Genomic DNA, 8,645 nt, shown 5'->3' with positions numbered 1-8,645 from the left:
TAATCCCAGCAGGCAAATGAACCTGTGCCCTGTTGTGTTTCTGTGGAGTGAAGAGTAGGCTGACAGGCAGTCTTGGAGAGGGATTAGTCGGTCATGGGACTCGGTTTCCGCCCTCTGTACCCCCCCACCCCCACTTTTAGGCCCCATTTGGCCCGGTGGATGCTCTGTCTCTGGCACCAGCATCTGTCCCAGGAGGAATTCCTGCAGATAGAACAGCGAGGTGAAGCCACAAGACCTCTCCATGTCCACTGTGCGGTCTGTACACTCGGGCCCTCCATATGCCTTGTGTATGCCTGTGTGCACTTCTTCGAGGCCTTGGTACAGCTCCCATCCTACCTGATCGGCATCCCTGTCTCGGGATTCCATTCCCACTCTGATCTGGAGGGATGGGGTAAGGACCCACCCCACCCTTCTTGCCACAGGTAGAGAGCGCTCTGTCAATGGAGTTGTCAGGCCAAGGGCACAAGGGGAATTCTGAGGGAGATGACATTGGATGAGGGCTGGTGGAGTCGCTCTGGCTCTGTACAGCCCTTCTGCAGAGATTTGAAGATTTAGGCTAAAAGCATCAAGATGAGGTGAAAAAACTTCGGTACCACCACTTTTAAAAGTTTTGTGAACCTGAGCAGGTGACTTAAGTTTTCTGCCTGATATTCCTCTTGTCTCATTAGAATAATAATGCCCACCACATAGGACTTGTGTGCCTATTCAACAAGCGTAGCATGGTGCTTTGAACACAGTCAATATTTATTCATTGTTCCACCTTATTTCAGCTTTCTTTAATCACACACAGGCCTGTGTTTACTCATATTTTATTACACTCAGGCCTCTGTCAGTCAAATGTTACTTTCAAAAAGGAAATTGAGAGTTTGATGAGGGATCTATTAACAGAGAGGTGGGGATAGTTGAGGAATGGTGATGATGCACTCAGAGAGTAGCCACAGAGGGAAGCCTGTGCCTGGCAGGGCCAGAGAGGGAACCACTGTTACAGGAGCCCTGAGGGCGATGGTAGGAGGTGTGGCCATAAGGAGAAGCCGATAACCACTGCCCAAACTGTGAGCCAGTGGGGAGGGAAGGGCATGAAGGTCCCAGCCCTTCTCTCTTTCCACCCTCAGTCTTCCCTCAGCTTCTCAATGGATGAACTCAGCCTGATACCAGAGGGCAGGGGAGTCTGGGTGCTCCAGACTGTGATTTTACCCTCTGGGGCCTCAGAACTGGATGAGAAAGGTGGAGAATGAATAGGGACGTGCAAGCAGACCGTGGCATACATGGTGCCAGGTGCTTGGACAATGTAAGACATAAGACAATGGTCTCTACCTTCTGCAAGCTTGAGTAATGGAGGCTGGCAAAAACAGCTGCTTATAATTTAGAAATAAATGAAAGTCCATGTTATTGTAGAAAAGGGAATCGGACTTTAATGGTGACCCCACTTTCCACCTCCTGTAGTTCCTGCCTTTTTTTACAGTCTCCCCTCTTTGAGTGTGGGTGAGACTCGTGACTTGCTTCTAAAACCCACAGAAAATGGCTAAAGTGATGGGATGTTACTTACTCTTTTTATTTCTTTACATTATATGCATATAAGACTCCATTTTAGCAGATTGGAGAGAGACTCTCCTCACTGGCTTGACGACGTCAGTAGCCGGGGTGAGGAAGAAACTGAGCAGCCTCTAGGACCTGAGAGTGGCCTCCAGACAATATCTGGCCAAAGCCAAGCCCCTCGGTTATATAGCCACAAGGAAATGAATTCTGCCAACAACCCGAATAAGTTAGAAGTGGATTCTTCCCCAGTCAAATCTCCAGATGAAAATGCAGCCCAGCTGACACCTGAGCCTTTTGAGGCCTTTGGCAGAGGATCAGCTAAGCTATATTTAAACTTCTGGCCCACAGAAACTGTGAGATAAGAAATGTGTGTCCTTTTAAAACCACTGAGTCTGTGGTAATTTGTTGTGGAGCATAGAAAACTAATATGTGTACTTGTCAGGATTCTCCAGAAAGACAGAACCAATAGGACATACACAGATACAAGAGGGGATTTGTTAGGGTAATTGGCTCACATGATTATGGAGGCTGTGAAGTCCTACAATATGTTGTCTATAAGCTGGAGAACTAGGGAAGTTGATAGCATGGCTCCATCCAAGTCCGAAGGTCTCAGAACCGGGGAAGCTGATGATGTAACTCTCAGCCTGACACCTAAGAGCCTCACGGGAGGGGTGGAGACTTGCTTATGCAAGTCCTGGAGTCCAATGGCTAGAGAACCTAGAGTTTTGATGTCCGAGGGCAAGAGAAGAAGGGTGTTCCAGACCCAGGAGAGAGAGGGAGAGGGAGAGAATTCCTATAATTCCCCTCTTCTCTGTCTTTTTATTCTATCTTGGCCTCAGTCAATTGGATGGTGGCGGCCCGCAGTGCGTGAGGGCAGATATCTTTACTCAGTCTACTAATTCAAATGCCGTTCTCTTTTGGAAACACGCTCATAGATACACCCAGAAATAATACCCTACCAGCTATTTGGGAATCCTTTAATACAGTCAAGTTGATACCTAAAATTAACCAACAACACATAAGCAAAATGTCAGGGTGGTGAGGTAGGAGGATGAATTCTACAGAGATTTGGAAAGGCTTCTTGGAGGAGGTGGCATTCATACCCATGAAGTAAGAATTTAAATAGGTAGAGATGGAAAGATACACTTCTGCCTCCTCTTTCTTGACCTCTTCATTGCCAAATCTTGGGCCTGAGAGGCCTCTACCAGGACACAGATCCCAGCTAAGCCCCAAACAAGTTCACTGAAAGAGCCCCCTCCTCTCTACTCTCTCCCAACATGATCTAGAGAAACTTAGTAAGAGTAAGCCAAGCAAGGAGATCCCTGCTTCCCAGCCCCAGGGACCTGAATCAACCACTTTAGGTAGAGGTAAAACGGTCCTATTTGGTTTCTTTCTTTTTGGGAGGGGAGGGGACAGAGTCACACTCAGTTGCCCTGGGTAGAGTGCTGTGGCATCATCATAGCTCACAGCAACCTCAAGCTGTTGAGCTCAAGAGATCCTCTTGCCTCAGCCTCTAGAGTAGATGGGACTGCAGGCACCGGCCACAATGCCCAGCTAATTTTTCTATTTTTGGTAGAGATGGGGTGTCACTCTTGCTCAGGCTGATCTCGAGCTCCTGAGCTCAAGGGATCCACCCACTTTGGCCTCCCAGAGCGCTAGGATTACAGGTGTGAGCCACTGCACCTGGACATATTTGGTTTCTTTTTCAAAAATAACTATACTTTTTAGGGAAGGAGACGTGGCAGCGGTTGGGAGCCCATATGCCTGGGCGCTTTATAGTCCCACCGCCGCTGCCTCCTACTGCTCCTCTCCTCCTGGACAGAGGAGGTGGTGGCGGTGGCTGGAGTAAACAGCAGCAGAGGATGGAGGAAGCAGGCGGCGGCGTGCGGAGTCTGGTGCCTGGTGGGCCGGTGTTACTGGTCCTCTGCGGCCCTCTGATCAGCGATGACATCCCTTTTTGAGTCAACTGGACTGGCACTGAGTTCTCTCTGCCCACAACTGGAGTTTTGTATAAAGAAGATAATTATGTCATCATGACAACTGCAGATAACCCTTGTGACAAGTAGAGATGACGAAGAAGAAAAAGATTATAAAGGCCCTAATCCAAGAGAATTTTTGGAACCACTATTTAGACAAAGCAGTTGTTCGTACAGAATTGAATCTTATTGGACTTATGAAGTGTACCATGGAAAACACATTCGGCAGTACCATGAAGAAAAAGAAACTGGTCAAAAAATAAATATTCATGAGTGCTACCTTGGGAATATGTTGGCTAAGAACCTTCTATTTGAAAAAGATCGAGAAGCAGAACAGGAAAAATCAAATGAGATTCCCACTAAAAATATATATTTTTTATTATTAAATCATAGCTGTGTACATTAATGCGATCATGGGGCACCATACACTGGTTTTATAGACCTTTTGACACATTTTCATCACGCTGGTTAACATAGTCTTCCTGGCATTTTCTTAGTTATTGTGTTAAGACATTTACATTCTACATTTACTAAGTTTCACATATACCCTTGTAAGATGCATCCCACTAAACATATTGAAGGCCGGATGACACGGTACTATCCTGTTGGAATGGGAAGTGGTCCACCTTGTAGTTTGAAACAGAACCGGCCCAGATCAAGTACTGTGATGTACATGTGTCATCCTGAATCTAAGCATGGAATTCTTTCAGTAGCTGAAGTTACAACTTGTGAATATGAAGTTGTCATTTTGACACCACGCTTGTGCAATCATCCTAAATATAGGTTCAGAGCATCGCCTGTGAATGACATATTTTGCCAGTCACTGCCAGGATCACCATTTAAGCCCCTCACCCTGAGGCAATTGGAGTACTAAGGGTGCCTTTCAGGAGAGAGAGAGAGGAAGATTTGCAGTCAACTAAAGAATAGAGATTTCCAGCAATCCACAAACCCATTGTCCTTGGCTCTCAACCAATGCTCACTGTTGGAACAACGCACATATCGAAATGGACAGATGATCAACTCATAAGAGTTCCTGAGTGGGTCTTACTGCTTTCATGGGGATGTTGGTTGGTGGAAATATGAATTCTGCTATGACAAACAGGTACATCAATACCATAAGGACAAAGATAGTGGGAAAACTTCTGTGGTTGTGGGGATGTGGAACCAAGAAGAGCGTATTGAATGGGCTAAGAAGAATACTCATAGAGACTACCATCTTCAAAATGATGGTACCCAGACAGGATGGTGTCACATTTTTATGGAAATGGAGATATTTGTGATGTAACTGACAAACCAAGACAGGTGACTGTAAAACTGCAGGGTAAAGAATTAGAGTCTCCTCATTCTGTTACTGTGTATGTGCTAGAGCCTCACTCCTGTCGGTATATTCTTGGGGTTGAATCTCCAGTGATCTGTAAAATCTTAGAGACAGTAGATGAAAATGGACTTCTTTCTCTCCCCAACTAAGGGATACTAAAGTGGAGGAAGGAAAAGATTGGAAGTCATGATGATTTCTGTCTGGCCGTGTGTCTCATTGTAGAGTTCTTAGCCATCTGACCTCACCTAAAGGATTGTATAAAAGGACTTTCAACAACTTTGTGAATATGTATGTGTATATAAGAGGTTATTGAGAAACTCTTTTTTTTTTTTTTTGAGACAGAGCCTCAGGCTGTTGCCTTGGGTAGAGTGCCATGGCATCACAGCTCACAGCAACCTCAAACTCTTGGGCACAAGTGATTCTCTTGCCTCAGCCTCCCAAGTAGTTGGGACTATAGGCGCCCGCTACAACGCCCAGCTATTTCTGTTTGTAGTTGTCATTGTTGTCTGGTAGGCCTGGGCTGGATTCGAACATGCCAGCTCTGGTGTATGTGGCTGGCTCCTTAGCTGCTTGAGCTACAGGCACCAAGCCATGATAAATTTGTAAGGCAGACTTGTGTCTTTCTTTTTTCATATTTGTTGTCTTATGAACAGATTGTGCTTTTTCTTTGCTTGGATAATGTTATTCCAAAATAAATATCATCCAATCCAAGCATGTTATTATTTTTTTTTTTTTTGCTTAGAGTCTGGCCTAATCAAATGTCATAATTGTACCTATTGAAATTTTTTAAATAATAGATTTATTATGTAAATTATAATATATATATAAAACTAGCTAATGAAAAAAGGAATTGATAGAAGATTGTTTAAATGAGAGACCATGTAAAATATGTAAATTCTAGTGCCTAAAATCCTTTCAACAAATTTTTATAAAGCACCTGCTCTCTGCCAGGCTTTAAACTAGAAACTGGGCACATTGTAGAGCCTTCCATGTGCATTTTCCTCACCTTTGTTAATCTCAAGAAACTCTTTTTGTAATAGGTTGCTTTTCCCTCAGGACATTTATCTGTTTCTTTCTTCTCCTTATAAGTTTGTTTACTCCTGGAGTATGTATCTGATGTAGATAGTTGGTGATTCTTTTCTGACTTAGAATGATTTACTCTTAACAAAAGACACTGTGCTGGCTATCCATTGTATTTGCCTCCTGTATATACTGATTAAGTTCTGGAAACTTTATAGCACAATATTTATTTTAAAATGAATAAAATGTCCACAAGCAAAAAAAAAAAATAACTATGCTTTTTGATTATGTGAGCAACATATGTTCATTATGAACCATTTAAAAAATACAGGTAATTTTTAAAAGCAAATATTTTCCAAAATCACTGGTTCAGTGATTCTGAGATGAGCCATGTTAGCATTTTGGTCATTTCCTTCCCATTTGTAGGTGACATGCACATGGTGATGGACAGGGCTGTTAAAGTCAGCCTCACCTCAGTCTCTCTCTCTGGTCTTCTAAGGAGCAGTCTTAGCTGTGGGCCCTTTAGTTCACTTGCTCAGGATAATGGGCCAAAAAAGCAGCAAAATTGGAAAGGAGAGAGACTGGCCAATGAATTTATTTATTTATCTATTTTTAGAGACAAGGTTTCACTGTGTGGCCTAAACTAGGCTTGAGCTCCTGGGCTCAAGCAATTCTTCCTCCTCAGCCTCTTAAGGAGCCTCTGAAGCACACCACTATTTATGATAGAAAGAATGAAAACTGTTCCTGGGAGGAAAGACCAGATCCATGAGGCAGGCCTGGCCCAAAGCACATAACCTCTCTCGTCCCCTTGGTTTTACTTGACAGATGCCCATGTAAGGCAGAGCCTGAGAACCATTGCTTGGTCCAGTCCTGAGGACCAATTTGGCTCATTTCATCTGTAGCTCTTTGGTCAAGCAGTGAGCTTCCTCCCTATGTGTTCAGGGTTCTGATTCTGGCGGCTTATATGTGTCCTGAGCTGTAAAGGAGGGTGTCCATCTAAGAAGGGGCTGCTGAGGCTGAGCAGTCCTTAGGGGCATAGGACCCCACCACTCTGGGCTCCTCCCTCAGCCCAATAAGTGGGAACTGCCCAGGCATGCAGAAACTGGGTCGTGCCTGATGGTTACAAGGCCATGACTGCTCTTCCTTGACAGAACAGGGCCATCTTGCTGAGCTGACCTTCTGCAGGTCCTTGGTCCTCCCTTCTGTCCGGTTCTCAGAAAACCCTCTAGGTCAATCCTGGCATTCTTCACACAAAACTGTATAAAACCATCATCCTGGGGCCTCTATCCTCAAATTTCCTCTGAGGATCCTAGTATGATTTTTGTTTAAATAAAGAGGAGATCAGGCGGCACCTGTGGCTCAGTGAGTAGGGCGCCGGCCCCATATACTGAGAGTGGTGGGTTCATAACCCAGCCCCAGCCAAACTACAACAAAAAGTAGCCAGGCGTTGTGGCGGGTGCTTGTAGTCACAGCTGCTCAGGAGGCTGAGGCAAGAGAATTGCCTAAGCCCAAAAGCTGGAGGTTGCTGTGAGCTGTGAGCTGTGTGATGCTGGGCACTCTACCATGGGCGATAAAGTGAGACTCTGTCTCTAAAAAAAAAAAAAAAAAAAAAAAGAGGGGATTATTTTTTCAGACATAACCAGACATGAGTTATGTGGAGTCATTCATAGGCCATGGGGAGAGGTGCTAGGCATCTTCCTGGGTTAAGCAACTCAACAATGACAGTTGACAGTTCTAATTTTTTTTGACATTTCCCTTTGCTTATAACCTCATGGTCACAAAATGGCTGCTTCATTCAAAGCATCACACTCCATATTCAAGCCTAAAATTAGAGAAAAGGCAGGGCTAGCTGCATCTTTTATCTCTTTTTATCAAGAAAATAAAGCTTCTCCAGAAAAGCATGCCAGACTTTAATTATCTTTTTGGCTAGAACCATATCATGTGGCCATTCTTACCTAAGAGGCTAAGAAAACTGTTTTCTTAGTTTTATGTTCTCTTTAGAGGCAGGCAAGGAGGCAGGAAGTCAGATCCAATAAGGTTTTAATGAAGTCCTCTATCTTCTCCAGGGCCTGACCACCGCTGATAGGTGGCCTGCCTGAGGCAGATTGGATGTCTGCTCCTTGATGTTGTTCTAACAGTCCAGGGCCCCTGGTGAATGGGGCTTAAGTGACAAGAGGCATGATTGTTTCTAACCTAGGGGCACTGCTGTGCCCAAGATGCAATAGAAATGTATCGAGATTCTAGTTATTGTCAGACATGCCCCTCCCCTCTCTTTTTTTAGAGACAGGATCTCATTCTATCCTCCAAGCTAGAAGGCAGTGGCATGATTATAACTCACTATAACCTCAAACTCCTGGGCTCAAGTGAACCTCCTGCCTGAGCCTCCCAAGTGACTGTGACTATCGGTATACACCACCATGTTCAGCTAATTAAAAAATTGTTGTGTTGCCCAGGCTGATCTTGAACTCCTCACCTCAAATAATCCTCTCACCTCAGAGTCCTGAGGGGCTAGGATTATAGTGGGCTGATTATTGATACATGATATTGGGGGGGGGGGAGAAATCCTCTCTCTGGTAACTACCCACTAAAAAATAAAAATAAAAAAATAATCCTCTCTTTGTGGCTTTGCAGTCTGAGAGAACTGTACATATACCTGGGGGTTCCAGGTTGCTGAGCAAGCCTGATGCCACCTGAAAGACATTTCATGCAGTATTTGAAACTGAACAGTCAGGATGTATTAGTAGGATGTATTAGTCAGAATGAGCTAGGTTGGCTGTGGTAACAAACCACTCCAT

At 44.5% G+C, this 8,645-nt stretch overlaps 1 pseudogene; it reads left to right on the top strand.

Annotated features, from left to right (window-relative positions):
* Nucleotides 1-3,398: 3,398 nt before the first annotated feature.
* LOC128594201 (endoplasmic reticulum lectin 1-like) lies at nucleotides 3,399-4,979 on the top strand (annotated as a pseudogene).
* Nucleotides 4,980-8,645: the final 3,666 nt, after the last annotated feature.

Source organism: Nycticebus coucang, chromosome 9, assembly GCF_027406575.1.
Source record: "Nycticebus coucang isolate mNycCou1 chromosome 9, mNycCou1.pri, whole genome shotgun sequence".
NCBI classification, from domain to species: domain Eukaryota; kingdom Metazoa; phylum Chordata; class Mammalia; order Primates; family Lorisidae; genus Nycticebus; species Nycticebus coucang.
This window is presented reverse-complemented; position numbering and strand designations above follow the sequence as displayed.